The 25,614-nt window shown below is 38.5% G+C and overlaps 2 protein-coding genes across 2 annotated transcripts in view; one reads left to right on the top strand and one right to left on the bottom strand.

The window, feature by feature from the left end:
* The window catches only part of LOC311587537 (uncharacterized protein), a 494,998-nt gene that overhangs the window by 260,994 nt on the left and 208,390 nt on the right, over positions 1 to 25,614 (bottom strand). The window lies entirely within an intron of this gene.
* Positions 1 to 25,614, top strand: part of LOC311587533 (uncharacterized protein) — a 428,822-nt gene that overhangs the window by 298,448 nt on the left and 104,760 nt on the right. The gene's annotated exons all lie outside the window — the stretch shown is intronic.

The following is a 25,614-nucleotide window of genomic DNA, read 5'->3' as shown; positions in this document are numbered from 1 at the left end:
GTTATGGCACCAGGTTACATTTTGAACAATCCAAATAGTGGCAGACCCAAGATCATCCTTTCACACTGAGGCCGACAATGCAGCCTAGCTAGGAAGATGTGATCCTAAGCAGACATCAGATTGCCAAAGTTTTAAAGCTATATGATCAGGAAGTTTTTTGAGAGTGAAGGAAAACCAACAAGGTTAACGTAAGATTAACAGCCATAATCCTTTTGGGAATAGTTTGCTTGTTACCTATTATACAAACAGTGTCTTTCCTAGGCAATTCTGTCTGGTTCTTTTCCTTGTCATAGATTCCATTAGTACACCTGGCACGGGAAAGATTTAGGGAAAAAAACTATTAAATAGCACATTTAAGCATGGAGTTTGAAAGTCAAAACCCAATACCAGAGCCACCTTATTTATAGAGTAGAAAAGCATAAAACAATTATTGAAATAATTCTCTCATATATTGCATTTTGATGGCAATTTTCACTCACTTCCCCTCTTCTGAGTCTTTCTCCTCACCTCCTCATCTCCCCAAATTCATACACCCTCTGTCTCAATCTGGAAAAGGACATCAAACACAGCACAAGAAGCTCCAATAAGGGAAAGTATATACCATAAAGCTCCAGGGAAAGGCTGGAACATGTGGGCAAAAAAAATCAGAGACATTCCTGGCAATCATTCTTAGAGACATGCCAGGAACACCAAGCTTCTCAGCCACAACATGTATTCAGAAGTCCTAGGTCAGACCCTGACAGGCCCCCATAAGTCCTAGCCAGTTGATTCTGTGGGCGGTGTTCTCACAGTGTCTCTCTACCTCTCCTTCTTCTGATCCTTCCTCCTGCTCATCACTGGACTCCACAGTTGTGACTCATGTGTAACTGTGTTACTCTGCATCTTCTCTCATCAGTGTGCGGATGAAGTCTCTGATTCATGATGATTATTGTGCTAGGATCCAGTCCTACACCACACTGAGCACAGAACAAACTATAGTTTAAATGATGTGGCTGGGTTGATATCCCAACCCTCCACTTGAGAACTTGCATGAGTGTAGAAGATGGCACATTCAGGGTACATGTCTGGAATTACTAGAAGAATTTTAAGGGTTAATCTAGCATAGTCCATGGAGTTTCCATTGCAAGAGGTTTTAATATGTATATCAATAATTAATGATAACAAATCATATAAAAATTAACATAGATGCTCCAGAACTTCTACAGTAGAGGATGTAGTCCTTTGGTATGTACCCAGAAATTATAAATAAGAGTGATATCTTCCTATATTTTATGGAACCACCAAACTAATTCTCATAGGTACTCTATCAGTTTGTGGTTCCCAAAATTCAAATATGTACCGACATTTGTTGTAATTTGTGTTCTTGCATAAGATGAAATCTCAAAGAACTTTGAATTTCATGAGTAGATTGGAGGCATGTGGGACTGGGAACAGATAGTTCCTGAACAGGGTCGTGGATGGAGGAAAAAATTATGAAAGAATCAATTTGAATCTAATTCTGAGGCAAGTAAGAACCTTCTTGCAAAGGTTGCTAAGGACATTGAATACATTTAAAATCATTCCCGGTCATTTGTATTTCATCTTTTCAAAACTCTGAGTTTTCTTCCATATGCTTTTATATTGGGTTGGTTTTTCTAGAATAACGTTAACTTTTCTTGAAAGGGCAATGGGACACCTATTTCCTGTTACCTCAACTTATCTAGTTCTGGATCAAGTAAGAATGCTTGAGATACAGGCTTGAGGGTACTCAGTGTTGATGTATGAACTGTTTAGCCTAGAGTGTTTGGCAGGGCTTTTTTTTACAGGCTCTAAAGACAATAATAAGCCCTTTCAGGAGTTGGTTTGTTCTTACTGCCCAACTTAAGAAGGCATCCTGACTAGAGAAATTGTGGAAGGAGGCACAATTCTTTAGTAATCCTAGGTGGTAAAGAATGGTGATTAAATGGGGTGCTGCAGTGCTGCATGTGGACATAGAGACCCAGTGGTTCATTGGGTGTTACAAATTGTGTCATAGTATGATGGGTGGTCCAGCCCTTTCCAGGTGAACAAGATTAATACGCTTCCTCGTCGGATGGAGAGATCTTATGCTACCATCCTGATACCACACTTGAAATCTCTAGAGCAAAAAGAAACAAAAGTCTCACAGATGAGTAGATGGCAGGAAATAACCAAACTGCAGGCTGAAATTAATAAAATAGAAACAAAGAGGACAAACGAAAAAATAAATGAAACAGATTCTTTTCTTTGAGAAAATCAATAAGTTAGACAAATTTTGTCCTAACTAACTAAAAGGCAGAGATTATAACCAAGTTAACCAAATCAAAAATGAGATGGGAGGCATCACAAGAGACACTAATTTCCCTCATGTACTCTTTTGGAACAATAGTCAATAAAATACTAGAAGATACCATGATCATGTAAGCTGTGTCTAATAACGATTCAACATATGAAAATGTCCTATATGATTATGTTATATTACTGTTGTTAGGAAGTATAATGGATACACACACACACACACACACACACACACACACACACACAAATATAAACAACTGCCTTCAGCCTTCAGCTCAAATGGTAAGAGAGAGAAATAAATTTGAGAGTCTATGCCTGGAAACACAATGTAGGTTATTACAAATTCCATCTTCCAACATGGAAGCAGTTTCATGCAGTTTTCATAGTAACTAAATAAAGCTATAAATCAAATACATTGGTGGAAATATCAGAGAGGAGGTCACAGCAAGATGGGGAAAGTTATTTTACAGGCACACAATACTGTCTGATATTCTTCTTAGCTTTTAGATAATCAGAATCCAGTGGTGTACTCGGTTACTACATTCCAAAATGTTTTTTTCATTAGTTATTGGTGATTAGCTCAATTGCTGAGGTGTCCAAGAAATGGCTATTCAAGGTGCTATCCATAGCCTAGAGGATGCTAATGAGCTTCTAGAATTGCAACATTCCAATTTCTCTATATCAATGAAGTTCTGATAGCCAGTCTTTTCAGACACAGCTCTTTCCACGGTTCACAATGATACAAGTATATATTCATACAGTTGAATATTTGGTATTGGATAATCCATCGGGAAGATTAATTCTCCCTCTGTCAATGCTTGTTAGTTGCATATTTTTTACCAATAAATTATCTCTTAACATAGCATCTAGACATAAACCTCAGATTAATACAGTCTAACCAAATGGCATTTATTTTTGCTGATGAAAGGTATTAAAATAGAATTGTTCCTTGTTGGGGTCCATGCAGGAAGAACAGCAGAATAGCTCTAGAAGTCACGGAATATGGCCCACTGGTTAGCATAGCAATGAGGGGCATGTGTCAGTGAGGCATAACCCTGAGAAGTACTTGTCATAAGGACTTCATACTGTTATGCAGCATACCTATCCTTGTTTCCCTATTGTTAGATTTGGCCTTTTTATAGTGTCCCAGATTTCTTGGATGTTTTGTGTCAGGAACTTTTTAGTCTTAATGTTTTCTTTGATTGATGTATGGGTGCTTAGAACTGATGCGAAATTTCCATCAAAAGGGTGTCAGTGTGGCAAGAATCCTGGCCATCAGTCTATCTCCCAAAGGAACACTTTATACTAGGTGTCAATATAAATAACCTTGTTACAATTTTTTTTTGTAAATGACTATGAGATTGACTGATTGTAAAATAAAAGTGCATGAAGCTCATATTTAATTTCCTGATGAACATCTTAGTAACTATTCTAGATCACAATGCTCCCCTGGACAGAAACATCATAAGCACATATGTATTCAGCAGTCATTAGACAGAAACAAGTGGTGACACTTGAATTCACAAACGCACTGCAAGAAAACAATTACTAGAAACAGTTCAATTTCTGATAATTCAGGAGTGACTCCATGATGTTCCTGAGTTGTCTAGTCTCATAGACACAAGATTGACATGTCAAAGGAAAAGTCAGGGCTTAAGATCTCTATTTTTCTAAATTTGATTTAAAAAAAAGAGTTTCTGAGAAAAATAGATTGACTATACTCATAACTCTGTTCCTCTGGTCTATATGGAAATGGAAAAGCTATCAATATATGTTGACCTTATATTTTATCATTGTGGATATCAATAAGGACTCACACCTGCTTCCCAATGTAACCTAGGGTTTCCACATCTACAATGCTTTTATTTCTAACTGGAAAATCTTGGAGGGGCCTCTGATGTGGCTGTCTGGAAGGAGTGAGTATATCTGTAACTACAACTGCAAAACTCAACACAAAGCTCTAGGAGTTCTTTCAGGAACCTTGTCTGAATTCTCTGCTGCAATTAGAAGTGTTTTGGAGCTCTACAAAGTCCCACAAGTAAGTTAGGAAACTATTTTTGTCCAAAATCACATAGAAAACCTGACTAAAAGAAAACAGAGACAGGGCTTATAGTTATAGTAGACAGATTTAAAGTAACAGATAATGAATTATCTTGCTATGGCAATAATTAACAGTGGAAAGAGTGTGATGAAATGAAGGAGCAGTAAACTCTGAGTATTTCTAAGCAGATCACTTAGTAGTAATTATGATTCTATCTCCAAACACTGGAAAACATACTATGGATTCTCAGGCTGTATTTGCTCATAAGTCTAAGCCTGCAACACAGATTTGTAACTAACCAAGCTACATGTAAACACGTCATAATTCATACAGGGTGATGACTCCAAATACATAGAAACTCATAATCAACTTTTTTTTTTTGCTTCCTCAGGTCACATATGGACCTTTTGATATTGTACTGATAAAGATGCATTCCCATCCCTTTATCACATGTCTCCTAAAAACACAGCTCTAACCCAACCTGTCACCTCTTTACTGCTACACTTTGCCTGGAAGTGGGTGGGGCTTTTTGTGGCTGATGATCTGATTGGAAAGGAGTTCCTTTCCCACCTGAACAGTGAGATGACTTCAGAAGATATCTGTGTGGATTTTACATAAATAATCCCATTAATCTGGAAATCTTGGGAAAAATATGGTCCTGGTATTGTGAACTTTAACCAACATACACAAGCAAATGTAGAGGTATTCTATGGTGCGAATGAAGTTCTTCTAACAAAAAAGAAAGTGTGGATCATGGCAAAGCAACACCTTACTTATTTAGAGACTATATTCAATAAAAACAATGATTGGATTAACTTTTTCAGAGGAAGCTTCTCATTTTCGAAAAGGAGAATGTTCCCTGGCCTCAAGAACTATCTTGGTGCTCTTATACCCTCCAAGTCCCCAGGAGATTTTACTTCTATAAATTCTGGATTGACAATTTTTATTGTTTTCTTCCTGATTTGCTATGTGGAAACAATAAACCCTGTCCAGCAAATATTTCCCTAAAGAGTAAGCAATAAAAACATGTTGTAATGACCATTTCAAAGCCCAGATAGTCCATATGGAATCCACTGTATGCAGTGGCCCATGCCCTTCATAAAATGCTGTTGCACAAAACAGAACTGGGATCTTATGAAGATACAGACAGTGGACAGGTTCTCCCACAGCATGTAAGCCTCCCTCATAAGCAATGGAAGCATGAGGAACTTAAATTATTAGTAAGTAATTTACTGAGATCAAGGAAATAACACATTTTCATCTTATAACTAAAAGTATAAATTAATATAAAAAAGAGTTCTGTCACAGTGTGTGTATATATATCTGTAATTATCTTACATGTTTTGGAGACTAAAAGCAGATTTGAAGACATTACATTTGAATGACTTTCATCATTTTTTTCCTAGTGTGGTGAGACTTTGTAAGACGTAAATGTAATTAATGCCAAAATATTGGAAGTTCAATAATCAAAATTTACATATTTTCATGGAATATGTCCATTGCCATAAGATATAGACATAGTGAATATATCCAAAACTGCTATTTCACATAAAATGTAATCTATATTTAAGGACACAAGAACCTTTTGTGAAAAATAAGTAGCCTCGAGGGGAGATCCAAGATGGCAGCGAGCAGTGTGGACCATGTTTGAAAGCTCCACTGAACAATTCAGGGAATTGCACAGATTTCTGAGCCAGGAACACCAAGGTCCCCACACCACGGCAGCAGAAGTGCTCCATGGTTAGGAGGGACCAGGGTGCGGAGGACCTGCTTGCCCCTGCACATGGGAGGAGCACGGACTTTCTCGGATCAGAGCAGCAGCAGCAGAGACAGCAGTGTCACCAGCGGAACCAGCGGCACCAGCGGCTCCAGCAGCTCCAGCGGCACCAGCAGCAGTGGCTGAGGTTTGCAGCTCACAACCTTCCAGTGGAGGCGATTGGTGTGGTGGACGGTGGGAGTTGCTGCGGGAGAGGGGAGTCTGGACAAGATTTGGGTCGCATGGTGCCTTGAGACCCAAACTGGACTCAGCAGACAGTTCAGCCCCAGAGTCCTGGGTTTGCTCAGTGAGCTGTGCCATGGAGAAGCTGGCTCAGCTCAGCAATTAATTCTGCCCGAGGCACAGCTCCCCTGCTGTGACACAGGCTGTGCCAAGTGCTCACTTCCACCCTAGGCTCCAGCTCAGCGCAGCTGCAGTTTTCCTGCTGTGACGCAAGCTGGGCGGAGCGCTCAGTTCCACCCTAGGCGCTTGCTCAGCGCAGTTGCAGTTCTCCTGCTATGACGCAGGCTGGGGGGAGTGCTCACTTCCACCCTAGGCACCAGCTCAGCGCAGCCGCAGTTTTCCTGCTGTGACGCAAGCTGGGCGGAGCGCTCAGTTCCACCTTAGGCGCTTGCTCAGCGCAGTCGCAGTTCTGCTGTGATGCAGGCTGGGTGGAGCACTCACTTCCACCCTAGGCACTTGCTCAGCACAGTTGCAGTTCTCCTGCTGTGACACAGGCTGGGTGGAGCACTCAGTTCCACCCTAGGTGCTTGCTCAGTGCAGTCGCAGTTCTCCTGCTATGGGAGATGGTTCAGGCCCTGAGAACCTAGCTGAGCTTGACACGTGGTTTGGGCCCAGTATCCCTGGCTGGACTTGGCAGGGGACCCAAAAGGCTGTGGATACCTTGGCCTGATCCAACGCTCATTCAGAGACCCAGAACGATTGCAGGACCCACAGCAAAGGGGAGCTGAGGATCACTGGCTGTGAGAGCCCAAAATGACAGGGCTAACCTCCTGCCACCCACACCAGTGAAGTATCAGGGCTTCCAGCCTACGGAAATCATGAGAAAACAAGTGAATCTAACATCAGACTCCCTCCACCCAACTCTGGAAGTTACCAACAAAAACAGAGATGGCAAGATGTCTAAAGGACAGCGTAAAAGCATATGCAAAAAACCCAAAACAACATGGCGTCTCCAGTTTCCAGCTATCCCAAAGAAAACAATCCAGAGAACTCAAATACAACGGAAACACAAGAAAATGACTTCATTTTTATTTATTTATTTTTTTTAAGAGTTAAATATTTTTTTATTAATTTATTCTTGATACATCTCAATGGTTATCCCTTCCCTTGTATCCTCCCGTTCTTCCCTCCCTCCCATTTTCCCCTTACTGCCCTCCCCTATGACTGTTCCTGAGGGGGATTACCTCCCCCTCTATATGTTCATAGGGTATCAAGTCTCCTCTTGGTAACCTGCTGTCCTTCCTCTGAGTGCCATCAGGTCTCCCCCTCCAGGGGACATGGTCAAAGGTGAGGCACCAGAGTATGTGAGAAAGTAATATCCCACTCTCCACTCTACTGTGGAGAGTGTTCTGTCCATTGGCTAGATCTGGGTAGGGGTTTAAGGTTTACCGCCTGTATTGTCCTTGGCTGGTGCCTTAGTTTGAGCGGGACCCCTGGGCCCAAATCTGCCTATCATAATGTTCTACTTGTAGGCTTCTAGGACCCTCTGGGTCCTTCTACTTTGCCTTTCTCCCATGATTCTCTCATCTAGAATCCCACTAGAATGTCCTCTCCTCTGTCTCAGTTTCCTGGTAAGTGAAGGCTTTTGTGGGACATGCCCCTTGGGCTAATATGCAGATATAAGTGAGTATATACCATTTGAGTCTTTCTGCTTCTGGGTTAACTCACTCATTATGATCATTTCTAGCTCAATCCATTTATCCACACATTTCGGGAATTCCTTGTTTTTAATAGCTGAGTAGTATTCCATAGTGTATATGTACCACAGTTTCTTTATCCATTCTTCTATTGAGGGAAATTAGAAACATCGCACATAAGCACCTTAACGACACAACTGGAAGCCCTAGAAAAAAAAAGAAGCAGAAACACACAAAAGGACTAGACGTCTGGAAATAATCAAACTCAGGGGTGAAATTAACAAATTAGAAACTAAGAAAACAGTCCAAAGAATCAACAAAACCAAGAGCTGGTTCTTTGAGAAAGTCAACAAGATAGACAGACCATTAGCCAAACTAACTAAAAGGCAGAGAGACAGTATTGAAATCAACAAAATCAGAAATGAAAAGGGAGGCATAACAACAGACACTGAAGAAATACAAAGAATCATAAGATCCTACTTTGAAGGCACATATGCCACAAAATTTGAAAATCTAAGGGAAATGGACGATTTTCTTGATCAATTTCAGTTGCCAAAGTTGAGTGAAGAACAGATAAACAAGCTAAATAGTCCCATTTCCCCTACAGAAATTGAAGCAATCATTGATAGTCTCCCAACCAAAAAAAGCCCAGGGCCAGATGGCTTCAGGGCAGAATTCTACCAGACCTTCAAGGGCGAGCTAATACCGATACTCTTCAAGCTACTCCAAAAGATAGAAAGGGATGGAACATTACCAAATTCATTCTATGAGGCCATAGTCTCATTGATACCTAAACCTCACAAAGACTCAACAAAGAAAGAGAATTTCAGACCAATTTCTCTTATGAACATCGATGCAAAAATATTAAATAAAATACTTGCCAAACGAATACAAGAGCACATCAAAGATATCATTCATCATGACCAAGTAGCCTTCATTCCAGGCATACAGGGATGGTTTAATATATGGAAATCCATCAATGTAATCCACCATATTAACAAACTGAAAATAAAAAACCACATGATCATCTCTTTAGATGCAGAGAAAGCATTTGATAAAATCCAACAGCCATTCATGTTTAAAGTTTTAGAGAGATCGGGAATACAAGGCACTTTCCTCAACATAATAAAGGCTATATATAGGAAGCCAATAGCCAAAATCAAAGTAAATGGTGAGATACTCAAGGAAATTCCTCTAAAATCAGGAACAAGGCAAGGCTGTCCACTCTCTCCATATCTCTTCAATATAGTTCTCGAAGTTCTAGCCAGAGCAATAAGACAAAAAAAGGAGATCAAGGGTATTCAAATGGGAAAGGAGGAAGTCAAATTATCCCTATTTGCAGATGATATGATAGTCTACATAAGTGACCCTCAAAATTCCACCAGAGAACTCCTACAGCTGATAAACACCTTCAGCAAATTGGCTGGATACAAAATTAACTCCAAAAAGTCTGTAGCCTTCCTATACACAAATGACAAGCTTGCAGAGGAAGAAATTAGGAAAACTACACCCTTCACATTAGCCACAAGCAATATAAAGTACTTAGGAGTTACTCTAACTAAGCAAGTGAAGGACTTGTTTGAAAAAAATTTCAAAACTCTAAAGAAAGAGATTGAAGATGACATGAGAAGATAGAATGATCTTCCTTACTCATGGATCAGGAGAATTAACATAATAAAAATGGCTATCCTACCAAAAGCAATCTACAGATTCAATGCAATCCCTATCAAAATACCTACACAATTTTTAAAAGACATTGAAAGTTCAATTCTGAACTTCATATGGAAAAACAAAAAACCCAGAATAGCTAAAACAATCTTGTACAATAAAAGATGCTCCGGAGGAGTCTCCATACCTGATCTCAAACTGTACTATAAAGCAATAGTAATTAAAATAGCATGGTACTGGCACAGCAAGAGGCTGGTTGATCAGTGGAATCGAATCGAAGACCCAGATATGAATCCACACACATATGGTCACTTGATTTTCGACAAAGAAGCCAAATCCATTCGATGGAAAAGGGATAGCATCTTCAACAAATGGTGCTGGTCTAACTGGATGTCTATGTGTAAAAAAATGCAACTGGACCCCTATTTGTCACCTTGTACAAAACTCAAATCCAAGTGGATTAAAGACCTCAACTTAAAACCAGAGACATTAATTCAGTTAGAGGAAAAAGTGGGGGAAGAGCCTGGGACACGTAGGCACAGGAAACAACTTCCTGAACAGTACACCAACAGCCCAGGCCTTAATGTCAACAATTAATAAATGGGACCTCATGAGGCTGAGAAGCTTCTGTAAGGCAGGTGACACTGTCAAGAGAACAAAGCGACAGTCTACAGACTGGGAAAAGATCTTCACCAACCCTACATCTGACAAAGGTCTAATATCCAAAATATATAAAGAACTCAAGAAATTAAACACCACCAAACCAAATAACCCAATTGAGAAATGGGGCTTGGAACTAAACAGAGAATTCTCAACAGAGGAATATCAAATGGCTGAGAAACACTTAAAGAAATGCTCAACCTCCTTAGTCATCAGGGAAATGCAAATCAAAATGACAATGAGATTCCATCTTACACCCATCAGGATGGCTAAGATCAATAACTCAACTGACACCACATGCTGGCGAGGATGTGGGGAGAGAGGAACACTCCTTCATTGCTGGTGGGAATGCAAACTAGTACAACCACTTTGGAACTCTATCTGGTGCTATCTCAGAAAAATGGGAATAGGGCTTCCTCAAGACCCAGCTATTCCACTCCTTGGAATATACCCAGAAGATGCTCCAGCACACAACAAGAAAATTTGCTCAACCATGTTCATAGCAGCCTTATTCATAATAGCCAGAACATGGAAACAGCCTAAGTGTCCCTCAATAGAAGAATGGATAAAGAAACTGTGGTACATATACACTATGGAATACTATTCAGCTATTAAAAACAAGGAATTCCAGAAATTTGTGGATAAATGGATTGAGCTAGAAATGATCATAATGAGTGAGTTAAGGCAGAAGCAGAAAGACTCAAATGGTATATACTCACTTATATCTGCATATTAGCCCAAGGGGCATGTCCCACAAAAGCCTTCACTTACCAGGAAACTGAGACAGAGGAGAGGACATTCTATTGGGACTCTAGATGAGAGAAGCATGGGAGAATGGCAAAGTAGAAAGATCCAGAGGGTCCTAGAAACCTACAAGTAGAACATTATGATAGGCAGGTTTGAGCTCAGGGGTCCCGCTCAAACAAAGGCACCAGCCAAGGACAATACAGGCGGTAAACCTTAAATCCCTAACCAGATCTAGCCAATGGACAGAACACTCTCCACAGTAGAGTGGAGAGTGGGATATTACTTTCTCACATACTCTGGTGCCTCACCTTTGACCATGTCCCCTGGAGGGGGAGACCTGGTGGCACTCAGAGGAAGGACAGCAGGTTACCACGAAGAGACTTGATACCCTATGAACATATACAGGGGGAGGTAATCCCCCTCAGGATCAGTCATAGGGGAGGGGAATAAGGGGAAAATGGGAGGGAGGGAAGAATGGGAGGATACAAGGGATGGGATAACCATTGAGATGTAACAAGAATAAATTAATAAAGGAGAAAAAAAAAGAAAAAGAAAAAGAAGTAGCCTCTTCTAGAGTTGTAAGTAACTGAAAAGTAATTGCTTTAACAAATTATTTATTCTTAATTAGGTAAAATTAAGGCAAAAGCAAGACTGTGTTACCATCATGAAACGCTAAAACATAGACAGTGTTAATGAGCCCAGGCCATACCTCTATGTATTAGTAATAAGTGGACATGTTTTGGGTTTAAAACAATAAGGTATACACCTAGGGCTCATTCACGTGTATGAGCCTTGATGATCACTTTCAAATAGGGTATCATTAAGAGGATTGCTTATCAGGTTGATTGAACATTTAATTTAATCAAAGATAAATGAATAAGAAAAATTTGAATGTATACTGTAATATATATTTTTCAGTATAATAGAACACAACAATATTTGATATAGACATTGATACAATTTATTATCATAGCTTTCCAGAGATGTGATATTAGGTTATCTAGTATGTCCCTTGTATAAATAACTGAGTACATAAGCAACAGTCCTTTATAATAGGTGTTGTTAATTAGGTAAAACAACATTGAATCTCAGAAGTTGAATTATTAAGCCATTGTATTAATTTAGGTATGTAATTAAAGCATGCTGGGGAGATGACTCAGCAGTTAAGAGCATTTGCAGAGGACATGAATTAGGTTGCAAGCACACACACATTATGGTGCATAACTGTCTTTACCTCCAGAGACCAAGAACATGGCGTACTTGTCTTCCCTATGCATTACAAAAGTATACACTCTGTATACACATATACATACATTTAGGCAAGAAACAAATTAAAAATAAGACAAATCTAGGGGCCAGAGATCTCTGAGTGCTGAGAAGTGCTTGTTGCTCTTGAGAATCTCAGGTTCTGTTCCTGGTACATAGATGCAACCAATCAAGAACCATACACGGAGAGGATGTAAGCCCCTATCCTGATGTAGCTAATAGGCAGCTCATTCTCCACGTGGGTCCTCTTTGACACGGGGTCTATTGCCTGCTATTCAATCATTTCCCTCTGGCAGCACCGGTTTCCCAGGCCACAGAGGAGGAGGATGCAGGCTTTCCTTTTCTGAGGACTAGGGGAAGAGGTTAACCCCCTGGCAACACCCGACCTACCTCTAGCATATGCTTAGCATCAAAGAACCTCCTTATAGAGATGGCTTCAAATGTGGCAAACAAGCCACCAAAAAAACCCATCATCTTTTCTGCAACAGACAAAATTCTATGCAAAAATGGGCAAGCTTGGATGCAGGCAGAGTTGATAGCCAAACTCTGCCAAGACATGGTAATCAAGTCCTCAATAGTTCTTGCCTCACAAATATGTATGTCAGATATATTGGACCAGAAGGCTAAGATAGAGTTTTGGGTGACTGGTCAGGCAGCAAACTGTCTCTGTCACTTTTCTTCTCAGTTTGGAAGCTGGTAACCTGCACTTTCAGTTCACTCAAGTAATTAAGATTCATTTCTTTTCAAGTTTCTGATACGGTTGAAGACTAGATAGTTCAGTTACACTATGGATGATACTGGCAAGTTTATAAATGATGAAGCGTCCTGTAATTTCTGGGATGAACCCAATTTGATTATAACTAAGACTCTTGCTGATGTGTTTTTGGATTCAGTTTCCTACTCTTTTACTGAATACTGTTGCATTAATGTTCGTGAGAAAAAATGCTCTCTAATCCTCATTGTTGAATGTTTTTGTGGTTTAAGTATCAGTGTGACTGTAGCCTCATAAAATGATTTTAGCAATTTTCCTTTTTTTTTCAGTTTTGTGAAATAATTTGAGGAATACCAACATTGGCTCTTCTTTGTAATTCTGGTAGTGTTAGGGGCTAACACATTCTGGTGCTGGTCTCTTTGATTGTGAGACCTTTAATGACCGCTTCTATTTCCTTAGGGTTTATAAGGCTATTGAAATTATTTATTTGATCTTGAGTTAACTTTGGTAACTGGTATATGTTGTGAATATGAATAGTGTCAATTTGTTTTAGATTTTATAACTTTGTACAGGACAGCTTTTTGAAGTATGAACTAAGGATTCCTTGGATTTCCTTGGTGTCAGTTCTGATTTCCATCTTTAATTTCTGATTTTGTTAATTTGGACACTCTCTTCCTTCCTGTTAGTTAGTTAGGACCCGTGTTTGTTCATCTTACTGGTTTTACTAAAGAACTGCCTGCTTCATTGATTCCTTGTATTGTTCTTTTTGTTGTTATTTTATTGATTTCAACCTTCATTTTGATTATTTCCTGACACTGAATGCTTTTGGGTGTGCTTGCTTCCTTTTACCCTAGAGCTTTCAGGTGTGCTTTTGAGTTGCTAGTATGAGATCTCTCCAATTTCTTCATGAACACATTTAGTGCTATGAACATCCTTCTTACCCCTGCTCTCAAATTGTCCTATAGCTCGTATAGAAGGTGTCTGGAGAAGGATTCTGGAAATAGGATGAGCAGTGATGTGGTGGTGGGGCGGCTGAACGGGTCTTTGGGAACCCAACATAAGCAGTAGAGTAGTTCAGGTCACTTACATGTTCTTTAACACTATAACCGACCATATGCAGGCACCTGCCCTCTGATTCTACATCCATTCCCTAGGACCTGTGCCAAGCACTGCAATGGACTCAGATTGTCTCCTTCCTGAGAACCCCCTCAGTCCTCTCTTCCAGTCCACTACCGTTTGCTTCTGTCGATGACCAATAAGCAAAAGCACTCTATAACTGGATCCCAGGTAGCCACATCAAAACTGGGTACAGTTAAATGATTCATACTGTCTTTCTTATATTCCACTACAATCCCTTCATTCTCAAACAGAGCGCAGCAGCACGCCCCTTTCAGAGTGCCATTATTCCACCCATATTCCAAACACTGAAAACTCTGCCATACCTTGTTGTATGTCCCAAATTTCTTCTACCTAATCATGCTTAAGAGCCTCTCCTTCTACACCATCATTTTTTTTTTTTTTAGTGTCATCCCCAATATGTAGAAACAGGTTCTATCTAGGAATTCGTAATGGGATATCCAGACCAGAACTCAGAAGAACTCCTTACAAGACAGCAAAAAGGCAACACACATCCCTATGATCCAGAGAGGAAAACAAAAGTGAATAAATGAAACACCATAAACCTAAAAGAGAAACCCAGATAGCGACTAGAATCACAATCATCCCAAAACCATATTCCTAGGCACTGGTGCAAAACAAAAGTTATTAAAACCCAAGACAATATGTCTCCATGAAATATCAGCAACCATATTGCAGGACACCCTGAGAAAATTTAATATAGCCAAAGTACATCATAAGGAGTTCAAACAAGAAATTGTGGTACATTTACACAATGGAATACTACTCAGCTTTTAAAAAACAAAGAAATAATAAATGTTCAGGGGTTGGAATCTGCTCTTTGGAGTTTGTTCCATCCACCCACCAATACATATGTGTGTGTGTGTCTGTGTGTGTCTGTGTGTGTGTGTGTGTGTGTGTAAAGTAAGAAAAACTTGGAAGAAGAAGCTTGTTGAAACAAAAAAACAAAATAAAATAATAGAAGAGTGTGCTTTGTGGAATACAGCTATATCTTTTTCAATCACCTGTTCAAACTATGTTTCACAACAGCAATCCAAAACAAGCTGTTTTTCAATCACCTACAATTCTGTCTCAGGCTGTGATTCTCTCCAAAGTCAGTATGGGCCATTATGAAATCTCAAACGTTGAGGAAGAAGGAAGGAACCAAACATGTTTTTCATTCCCACAGAGGAAGCAGGTGCAGACTCCCAGGGCTATGGGATCCCCAGAGCACATGTGTGAGAGGGAAATAGAACAATGAAAAGCTAGAAATTCAGGGCAACTCTGGTTACAGTTACAGAAATATCTGAGTACTGTGACTTACCTCTAGTTTTCTGGACTTTGCTTCTGTTTGTGACCTGGCTTGTCATGAGAAGTACTGGTTATTTAGTGACTGAGAGCCTGAAGTAACAGTAGGAAGCAGCTGTAGCATACAAAAGTGCTACACTATTGAGGTCTTTGCCTGTTCCATGACTTAAGCTGATAATCTCCTTGTGATCAACGTTGATGCAGGGCATTATCTCTGTGCAGTGAAGACCCTGACATGTCTTATCTTTTGCTTTGTCTAATCTTACTCCTGAAATCTGTGTTTACATCAGTGGAGACGGATCACTCTGGTTGTTATGGGTACTGGAAGCCCAGCACCTACATGAAGGCAGACATAGTCCTAGGTGCATTTATCCCCACTTACATCACAATTGAACAATCCAAATATATCCAGATACCTTTTGACAGTGACCCACATACACTATGGGAAACCTACCTGTGAGTACTTGTGTGAATGTGCTAAGTGTGTTCTAGCTACAAGACAGTATGTGCTCTGCTGTGCACATGTAATTTCATTGATAATAATGAACTAGATACAGAGCATCCTCTTCATTATGCATCTACAGACACTTCCATTTCTCTTCATTATGTTTCCAGTCAGGAAGAAATCAGAGAGAGAAACCACCAACTTTTTTGTCTACTCTGTGGTGTAATTTCATGGTCAGTATTTTATATATATATATATATATGTATTTTTTTTACACATTAACTCTAATACATCAAAGAATGTTTCTCTCTTCCCACCTCTTCTTGTGCCTGTATATATCTTATGTTTGAATATATGTTTCTTTCACAGACTTGGAGAATTTCTGCTAAAATGAAGTTGAATATATCCATATTATTAGTATAGATCTAAGCATCTCTGGTTCCACATGCTCTGGATTTAGTCTCTTTACAGTATCTTGGAGTTTGGACACTGTGGTTATAAATATCTCTGTCTCTGTCTCTCTCTCTCTCTCTGTCTCTCTCTCTCTCTCTCTCTCTCTCTCTCACACACACACACACACACACACACACACACACACACACACACACTGGATGCACAGTGCTTTTCTTGGGTTTTGATTAGAGGTTTTATAGTTTTCTTTTTTTTTTCTCCTCCTTTATTAATTTATTCTTGTTACATCTCAATGGTTATCCCATCCCTTGTATCCTCCCATTCTTCCCTCCCTCCCAATTTCCCCTTATTCCCCTCCCCTATGACTGTTCCTGAGGGGGATTACCTCCCCCTCTATATGATCATAGGGTATCAAGTCTCTTCTTGGTAACTTGCTGTCCTTCCTCTGATTGCCACAAGGTCTCCCCCTCCAGAGGACATGGTCAAAGGTGAGGCACCAGAGTATGTGAGAAAGTCATATCCCACTCTCCACTCTACTGTGGGGAGTGTTCTGTCCATTGGCTAGATCTGGTTAGGGGCTTAAGGTTTACCGTCTGTATTGTCCTTGGCTGGTGCCTTAGTTTGAGCGGGACCACTGGGCCCAAATCTGCCTATCATAATGTTCTACTTGTAGGCTTCTAGGACCCTCTGGGTCCTTCTACTTTGCCTTTCTCCCATGATTCTCTCATCTAGAGTCCCACTAGAATGTCCTCTCCTCTGTCTCAGTTTCCTGGTAGTTTTCATTTTCAACATTTCTATCTGTTCTTGTCCTTCCAAAGAATCTCAATTTTGTTTTAGAATTTGTCTTTTTTTTTTTTTTTTTTTTTTTGGTACTGAGTCTTTCATATGTATTGCTGATTTTTTTTTTATCCATCATCCAAGTTTGCCTGTTCCTTGCTGCTTCTTGTTTCAATGTCCAGTTGAGTTCATTGCTTGATCTTATCATCTTCCTGGCTATTCATTTCTTTAATTTCTGAAGTATTCATCTGCTACTTTATTTCTCTGAGTATATTTGACTGAGTTTTTGGTTATTTGTGATATTGCAAAAGAAACATTAGGCTTTTCCTTAATTCCCATTAATCTGTTAGTGGTATAATTACTATATTTGTTCATTGGAACATCAATTTCTGGATTAGGATGCTCCTTAACTGAGAAGTACCTTCTTGAAGTCTCAATCCACACTTCCTCTATGAGCAGGAAACAAACATACAGGCCTATGGCCCTGGTAGTTGAGGGATTACGGAGTCCTTGAAGAGAAAAATCCAGGGTACCTAATTTATTTTGCAAATAAATCAAAAGTCAGAATGCTTTCAAAGGATAGAGAAATTATAATTCAGTAGGCCAGTACAGTGTGAGGTAGAATTATTCCCAAGGCCTGGCAAAAGAAAGAGCGCATCATCAAGGATAGGCAGTAATCAGAAAAGATTGAACTGTTAATTGTCAGAAGTCTTAATCTAAGTGCCTGTTTGACCTGAGATAGGTGGATCAAGTCTCAATTCCTTGAAGCTGAAATTATAATTTTCAAGGTTTACAAAAAGCGATAAAAGCCCTAAATATGTCAATGTGACCACAGTCTGTAATATACACTGGTATCTTCACTGCAGAAAAAACAAGTAACAAGTGTCTGTAAACAGTTGGATCAGAACAATGATTTATACCCATAGTAAAATCTTGGTGGCCAAAAAGGATGGACCTGGGCTAACACCATGAACAATGAACAGCCTTTCTTCAATATATATATTGAAGCTTTATGAATAATGAAAAGCAGTGAAAGGACATTAAAATGTTTGAGTCTGTGACTATGGCAAGAATATCCAGTGCTTTCACAAGGTCAGTTTACTAGCATATCAGAATTACACTGATAAGTATTTTTAAACTCCTAACTTTTAAAATCTTTAAGTCTCATTTTCCCATACCATAAAACACTTCCTCAGACATTTACAACTTTCATTTATATACATTACTTTTTTAGACACTAAAAGTTTACATCAACTATAAAGTATGTTCCTCCTCCAGTCATTTACCAGGAGGTGGTTGGTTAATGGGAACAGTGATTGTAAAGCTAGTGCTTTTAAATAAAAGGATAGCAAAAAGGTAAATTGTTAAGTATTAATAGTGTGCTGCCTTCAGTTTGACTTTCATTTATATCTATTTTTGTGAGATTGTATTTTTTAGTGCGAAGCCTCTCAGCAAGATAAACCTATCTATGAGTCCGCCTTCTTCAGCAGGAAACCTAGTAACTGCAGGGAAGAACTGGCCTGATTTCACTTTTGATATGGACTGATCATGCAGCTGCAGCCTTGTTGGGAGGAACTGCCTAAGGTTAATTTGTTGCTGGCAAACTTCTATATTAAGAAACACCTTGCTGACAACACCACGAGAGATCTGAGAGGGGTGAATGTGAGCAGGAAGTATAATCCAAACGACCTTTGTAGTGGATAAAATGATAGATACTTACCTATTATGTGAGCCCCCAGTTTGTGATCCTCAATCGCGATCTTAAAGACTCTGTTGGGAGAAGTTGACAGTCTTTGGATGCCACACAGGACAGCTTTGAGGCTTCAGCTTCCACAAAGGGCATCGTCCGCCTACGTGATTTTTCTTTGGAAGAGGAATTTGGGAAAACTAACCTGCCTTGGCCATACAGAGTAGGGCATTCAACTAAACTGTGTCATGGGTTGGGCAGGGGTTCAGTGGTGGGTGAAGAATTACATTTCAAACACAATCAAAGTGAAGGCCATTTCTGGCCATCTTATTTGAAGACTGATTTAGCTTCTGACTTCAGATATTGGTATTTTTGTCTGTTGGCAGGAGATTTTTAAATTAAATTCCTAAAAACTATATTCACCAGAACTCTTTGAGGAGTTTGGGGGATAGCATCTAATTTATTAAACATATTTTACTTTTTAAAACCTCTTATTCTTAGTTACTTGCTTTAGGTTTGTCCTTGATAGTGTATACAGAAGCTTGTACCTCTGTATATGTTTACATTTGTACTGAGCATGACCACAAGTATAAAGAATTTGATCATTTGTATGGTTACTGACCATTAACTTAAATTAATTCATGTGATTAATCATGTTAGAGTTTACAATAAGTTCATATTTTTATAATATTAGAATTTTATACTTTTATCCATATTAAATTTGAGCCTTAACATTCTGAATTGAAGATATAGTTGAAGATAATTTACACCAAAATAAAACCTTAAGCCATAAAAACAGTCAGCAGAGGGACAGTGAATGTTACCTTCCAGATCCATTCATAGTGTAACTTTAAAAAATATTAGTTTTTTACATAACTCAGTTTATGTAAGTAGATGAACCTTAACAAACTAAGCAAGACAAACAGGCAATATTTACATATTCAAGTAAGTTTCTCCTAGCCTTAATAGACCTTAGGAGTTTATAAACCGTATTTAGAAAATATACCTTATTCATTAAATATATGCTGTTCCTCATCTAGGTTTTTCTAGAAGCCTAGTTTTGGGAACAGTTAGTAGTAATATATATGAGTTTTAAGACACCTATAAACTTAGACATACATCTCAAAGTTAGTGTCTGTTAACCTAAATAGACTTCTATTACCTTCAGAATTTATAAACCTTCGTCAAACACTAAATGTTAGTAAGTAATATTTCCCACGAACAGAAAGTGTACCCCAGTAACATGCACATTGTGCTATAGCAAATCAATATTTTAAATGTGAGTGGAGTACAAGTTGCACACAAGCATGCTGTAATTTTTTGGCTATCAACCATTTTTTTCTAACAAATTTTAGCCTGACATTTTGTTACAGATTTTTAAAAATTTTAAAGCATACCAAAAGAATTTACAAACCCCGAGATATGGAAAGTATATAAAAATCGTCTTCGAAATCTTGAAATAAATTTTATACAATAGCTAAATTTTTTACTCCATCAATTTATATGTGTATTCACTTTCCATGTTGATTTCAGGTCCTGAATCTCTTCCATTTTCTCCCTCCACACACCTCTATCTCATTCTCCCCTCTTCTTGTCCTTACAGAAGGGTGTGGTCCTCTGTGGGTACCAACCAGCCCTGGAACAGTAAGTCACCACATGACCAGGATGGTCTTCTCCTGCTGAGCCAAGACAATGTAGTCTAGCTAGGGGGATAAGATGCAAAGGCCGACCCCAGATTGCCAAAGTATTAAAGTGGTAAGAGTGAGAAACGTATGGAGAGTTAAAGGAACCCATGAAGAGGATCATGGTATTAGTAGCATAACCCTATTGGGAATAGCTTACTTTTTAACTATTAAACAGACAGAGTGTCTTCATACGCTATTCTGTTTTGTTCTCCTCCTTGTCATAGATTACACTGAGCCATCTGACACAGGTAAGATATGGGGGAAAAAACTATTAAATAGCATGATTAGCTCTGGAGGACAAAGGCAAAAACCCAAGACCACAGCCACCTTATTTATAGTGTATAACAGCATAAGACAATTATTTTAATAATTTCTCCCACATATTGCTTCCTAATGGCAATTTTCACTCATCTTCCCTCTTCTGAGTCTTTCCCCTTCACATCCTCACATCTCTTGATCCACGCTTCCTGTGCCTCAACTCAGAAAAGAGCAGGGCTCTCAAGAACATTATTAAACACAGCATAACGAGCACCAGTAAGCCCAGGCTCATATCATGATATCAAGACTGGAAAATGTAGGCAAAAATTGGAGATATTCCTAATGCTCACTCTTAGAAACAGGAACACCAAGCTACTTAGCCATAACACACATGCAGAAGTTCTAGGTCAGACCCTTACAGGCTTCCTGATCATGAAAAGTCCTCTTAAGCCCCATTGAGTTGATTCTCTGGGCATTGTTCTCTCAGTGCCTCTATACCTCTGGTTCACCTGATACTTCCTCCTCCCCCATCACAGGACTCCACGGTCATGCCTCCTGATTAGCTGTGGGACTCTGCATCTTCTCTCACCATAGATTAGAAGTCTTTCTAATCTATGATGATTATTCTGATTGGCTTCAGGTCCAGCCACTCTGAACAAAGGACAAACTCTAGTTTAAATGTTTGCTTCCGGGTTGATATCCCAACCCTCCACTTGAGAACTTGCATGGGTATAGAAGATGGCACATTCAGGGTTCATGTCTGGCACTACTAGAATAATTTTAAAGCCTTAATCTAGTATGTTCCATGGAATTTCCATTGAAAGAGGTTTTAATATGTATATCAATGATTACATGATAATAATTACATATAAGAATTAACATAGATGCTCTGGAACGTCTACAATTCTGGACTGTAGAGTATATAGTTCTTTGGGTGTATGCTCAGGAGTGATAAATGTTGAAGATATTGTAGGTATCTCGCTATATTGTAGGGAGCCACCAAACTAAATTTCATAGGTACTCTACCAGTTTGTGGTTCCAGAAACTCAAATATGTACCAGCATTTGTTGTCAATTTTATTCTTGCACAAGATTAAATGTCAAAGAACTTTCTATTTCATGGGTATATTAGAGAGAGGTGTGGTTGAGAACAGAGAATTCTGGGACAAGGTTGTGGTTGGAGGAAGAAAATAATGAAAGAAACAATTTGAGTTGGGGGACACTTCTGAAGCAAGTAAGAAACTTGTTGCAGTTATTGCTAAGGACATTGAAATCATTTAAAATCTTTTGCAGACCTTTGTATTTCATCTTCTCAAAACTCTGAGTTTTCTTCCATATACTTTTAATTTGGGCTGTTTTTTTGTAGAGTAAAATCAACTTTTCTTGATAGAGCATTAAGACATCTACTTCCTGTCATCTCAACTTATTTAGTTCTAGACCAGGTACGATTGTTTAAGATACAGGCTTGAGGGTACTCAGTGTTGATGTATGAATTGTTTACTCTAGAATTTTTGTTAGAGATTTGTACAGGCTCTAAAGACCAAGAATAAACCCTTTCAGGAGTTTTTCTGGTTCTCACTGGCCAACCTCAGAAGAACTTCTGACTTCAGAAATCTGTGGAAAGAGACACAGATCTTTGGTAATCGTAGGTGGTAAGGAATGGTGCTAAAATAGGGTGGAGTGGTGCTAAGTATGGGATGTCATCATGGATCCACAGGTTCATCAGTTGTTGAACACTGTGTCATTGTATGATGCACGGTGCAACCCTTGACAGGTGAACAGAGTTAACTTGTTTTCTCATATGATGGACAGATCTTACCCTAGCAACTTAATAGCATGCTTGAAATCTCCAGAACAAAAAGAATAAAAAGTTCCAAAGAAGAGTAGATAGCAGGAAATAAACAAATTGAGGGCCAAAATTAACAAAATAGAAATCAAAAGTACAAAAAAAAGAATCAGTGACACAAAGATTTGTTTCTTTCAGAAAATCAACAAGATACACAAATTTGTATCCAAACTGAATAAGAGGAAGAGAGAATATCTACATTAACAATATCAAAAATGAGGAGGACATGACAACAGACATCAAGGAAACTCAAAGTATCCTTAGGTCATACTTCATTTGCTGTATACCACAAACATTGAAAATCTAAATGAAATGGATAATTCTACTGACAGATGTCACCTATTAATATTAGATCAAGATAACATAAACAAAATAAATAAACCAACAATCCATAAGGTAATAGAAGCAAAATCCAGAAACTTGGATTTCAAACAGAATTCTACCAAAGAATAGCTAATACCAATACCCCTCAAATTATTCCACAAAACAGAAATTGAAGGAAAACTGCCAAATTAATTTTATGAAGATACAGTTACACTGATACCTAAACCACACAACAATTCAACAAAAAAATATTTCAGACCAATTTCTCTCATGTACATTGACGCAGTAATAGTCATAAAATAATGGCAGATACCATGATCATGTAACATGTATGTAATAGATAATTCAACATATGAAAATGTCATATGTTGATCAAATTTTATTAGTGTTGTTATGAATTTTAACTCACACATATAGATGAATATATATATGTATACACAAATATAGTCAATTGAATTAATATACTACTCTCTAGTAATGCTTTTATGTGATTGGAAATACCTCACCACTTAGCTCAAATGGTAAAAAAAAAAAAAAAAAAAATGAATTTACTCTAGAATACATTTGTTAATCCGTGGCCTGTGAACACAATTTAGATTACCTCAAATTCCATTTTCCAATGTAGAAGCAGTTTCCATAATTACAAAATAAAGAAAGCTACAAATCTGAAACACTGGTGAAAATATCAGATAAGAGGTTGGAGAAAGACGGGGAGTGATGTTAGCTCAAGATGCTATTTGATGTCATTTTTAGTTTAGGTCCTGACAGGGCAGTATTGGGTTACTACATTCCAAAATTATTTTATTCATCAGTTATAGGAGATTGGCTCAATTGCCAAGGTGTCCAAGAAATGGCTACTCATGGTGTTGCAGGTAGCCTAGCCTATGGCAGTGAGGCTCTAGAATTGCTACATTCCAATTTCTCTGTATCAATGAAGTTCTTATAGCCAGTGTTTGTAGACACAGCTCTTCCCAGGGGTTCTCAGTGCTACGTGTATACAATCATACTGTTGAAAATTTGTAATTCGATAATGCCTGGGGAAGGCAAATATTCCCTCTGGCAATGGTTGCTAATTGCCTGTTTTTGACTAATAGATTCTCTCTTAACATAGCATCTAGCCATAAAACTTAGATTAATTCAGTGCAACCAAATGGCATTTTGGTGGGGGGTGGTGACAGGTTTTAATGTAGAAATGTTCTTTGTTGGAGTCTATTCAGGAGGAACAGCAACACAGCTCTAGAACTCAAGGAATATGGCCCATTGGTTAGCATATGCATGATGGGCATGTCCTGATGAGACATAACCCTGAGAGGTACGTGCCCTTAGGGCTTCATGATATTATGGAGCATAGCTCTGCTTCTTACCCTTGCACTCCTAAAATACTCCCAATATATGAATTGTGTGAGTGCTATAAGGGAGACTTCCAGCCACTCACTGGGAAATATCACTGGCACTCACAATAACAATGCTGGATTTCTTTCAGGTATTTCTGCTGCAAGAGATTAATGATTCAACCACCACCTTTGAAAAGAACCTACAGATGTAGATTGCCGACCATGACCACTACCCTTAGAAAGAATTTGGAAAAATAGATTGTTTAGCAATGTTACATAAAGATGTCTTTGATAGTGGCTTTGACATAGAAAAATTTAGGGAAAACTTTTGTTTAGAAAGGTTAAGTAAAGATGATTTTGCTAGTGGCTCTGATACAGAAAATCTTAGGGAACAATTTGAAGTTAAGAAAAAGTACACTCTTAATAGTCAAGATAGGGACTCTTTGATATTGGTGCACAAACTCAGTACCACAATAAACACTATTTGACTTCACTCTCTCATTGAACCTGGAATCCATGGCCACTAATTTCCTATACTTATTTTTGCCTTCAGCCTTCTTATATGATTTAATAGAAATTATTAATAAGTAGATGAACACCTTTAGAATTTACAGCAGAAATGGATGATTGTGTTTATATAGAAATTTAGACGTGGTTCTTTTAAGATTTTATTAATATTTCTTTTTAATATAATTGACACTTTCCTTGTAAAAAGCAAATTACAGCCTGCCAGTAAAGAAAAGCTGGCTGAGGAATTACCTTGCTTGCTTATCCTCTGTTAATATCTAATGAGTTGCTTAGTTACTAATGTATATGGATTCTTGGAAATAACTTGATTTTTATGTTTGTTTCTCACCCATAATGCATAAACCATTTGATCATTTGAATGTATTGCAGAATATATTTTCTTACATATGCTCATCGTAATCATTCATTTAGAGAAAAAAAAGGAATATAACCACACGATCCTACTGGGATATATCAGCTGTGGTTTCTTCTATCCGCCAAATGTTTACGTGTGTATATGCGCATATGTACAATAGGTGGTTGGGTTGAAACTTGCACTTTGTAGTTTGTTCTATCCATCAAGATGTGTGTATGTTTATATATGCCTATGAGGGTGTTGGAATCCATTTCCGTTCTCCCACTATGTGAGTACATATGTATGTATGTATGTAAGTACTTGTGTGTATTTATGTATGTATGTGTGTGTGTGTGTGTGTGTGTGTGTGTGTGTGTGTGTGTGTCCATGTGTAAAGTTAAGACAAGCTTGAAAAAAGGTGCTTGTTGGAACCTGTCTGCTGGAGGCTTTCTTACTTCATCATCAAGTGTAAGTGTAGATGTGTGTGTGTGGTACTTTTCTCTCCTTTCTATTTCCCTTTTTGGAAGGTTTTGACTA

This window comes from Acomys minous (genome assembly GCF_964271855.1).
Source record: "Acomys minous genome assembly, chromosome: 16".
Classification (NCBI taxonomy): domain Eukaryota; kingdom Metazoa; phylum Chordata; class Mammalia; order Rodentia; family Muridae; genus Acomys; species Acomys minous.
Note: the sequence above shows the minus strand (reverse complement) of the source record. Positions and strands in the feature narration are given on the sequence as shown.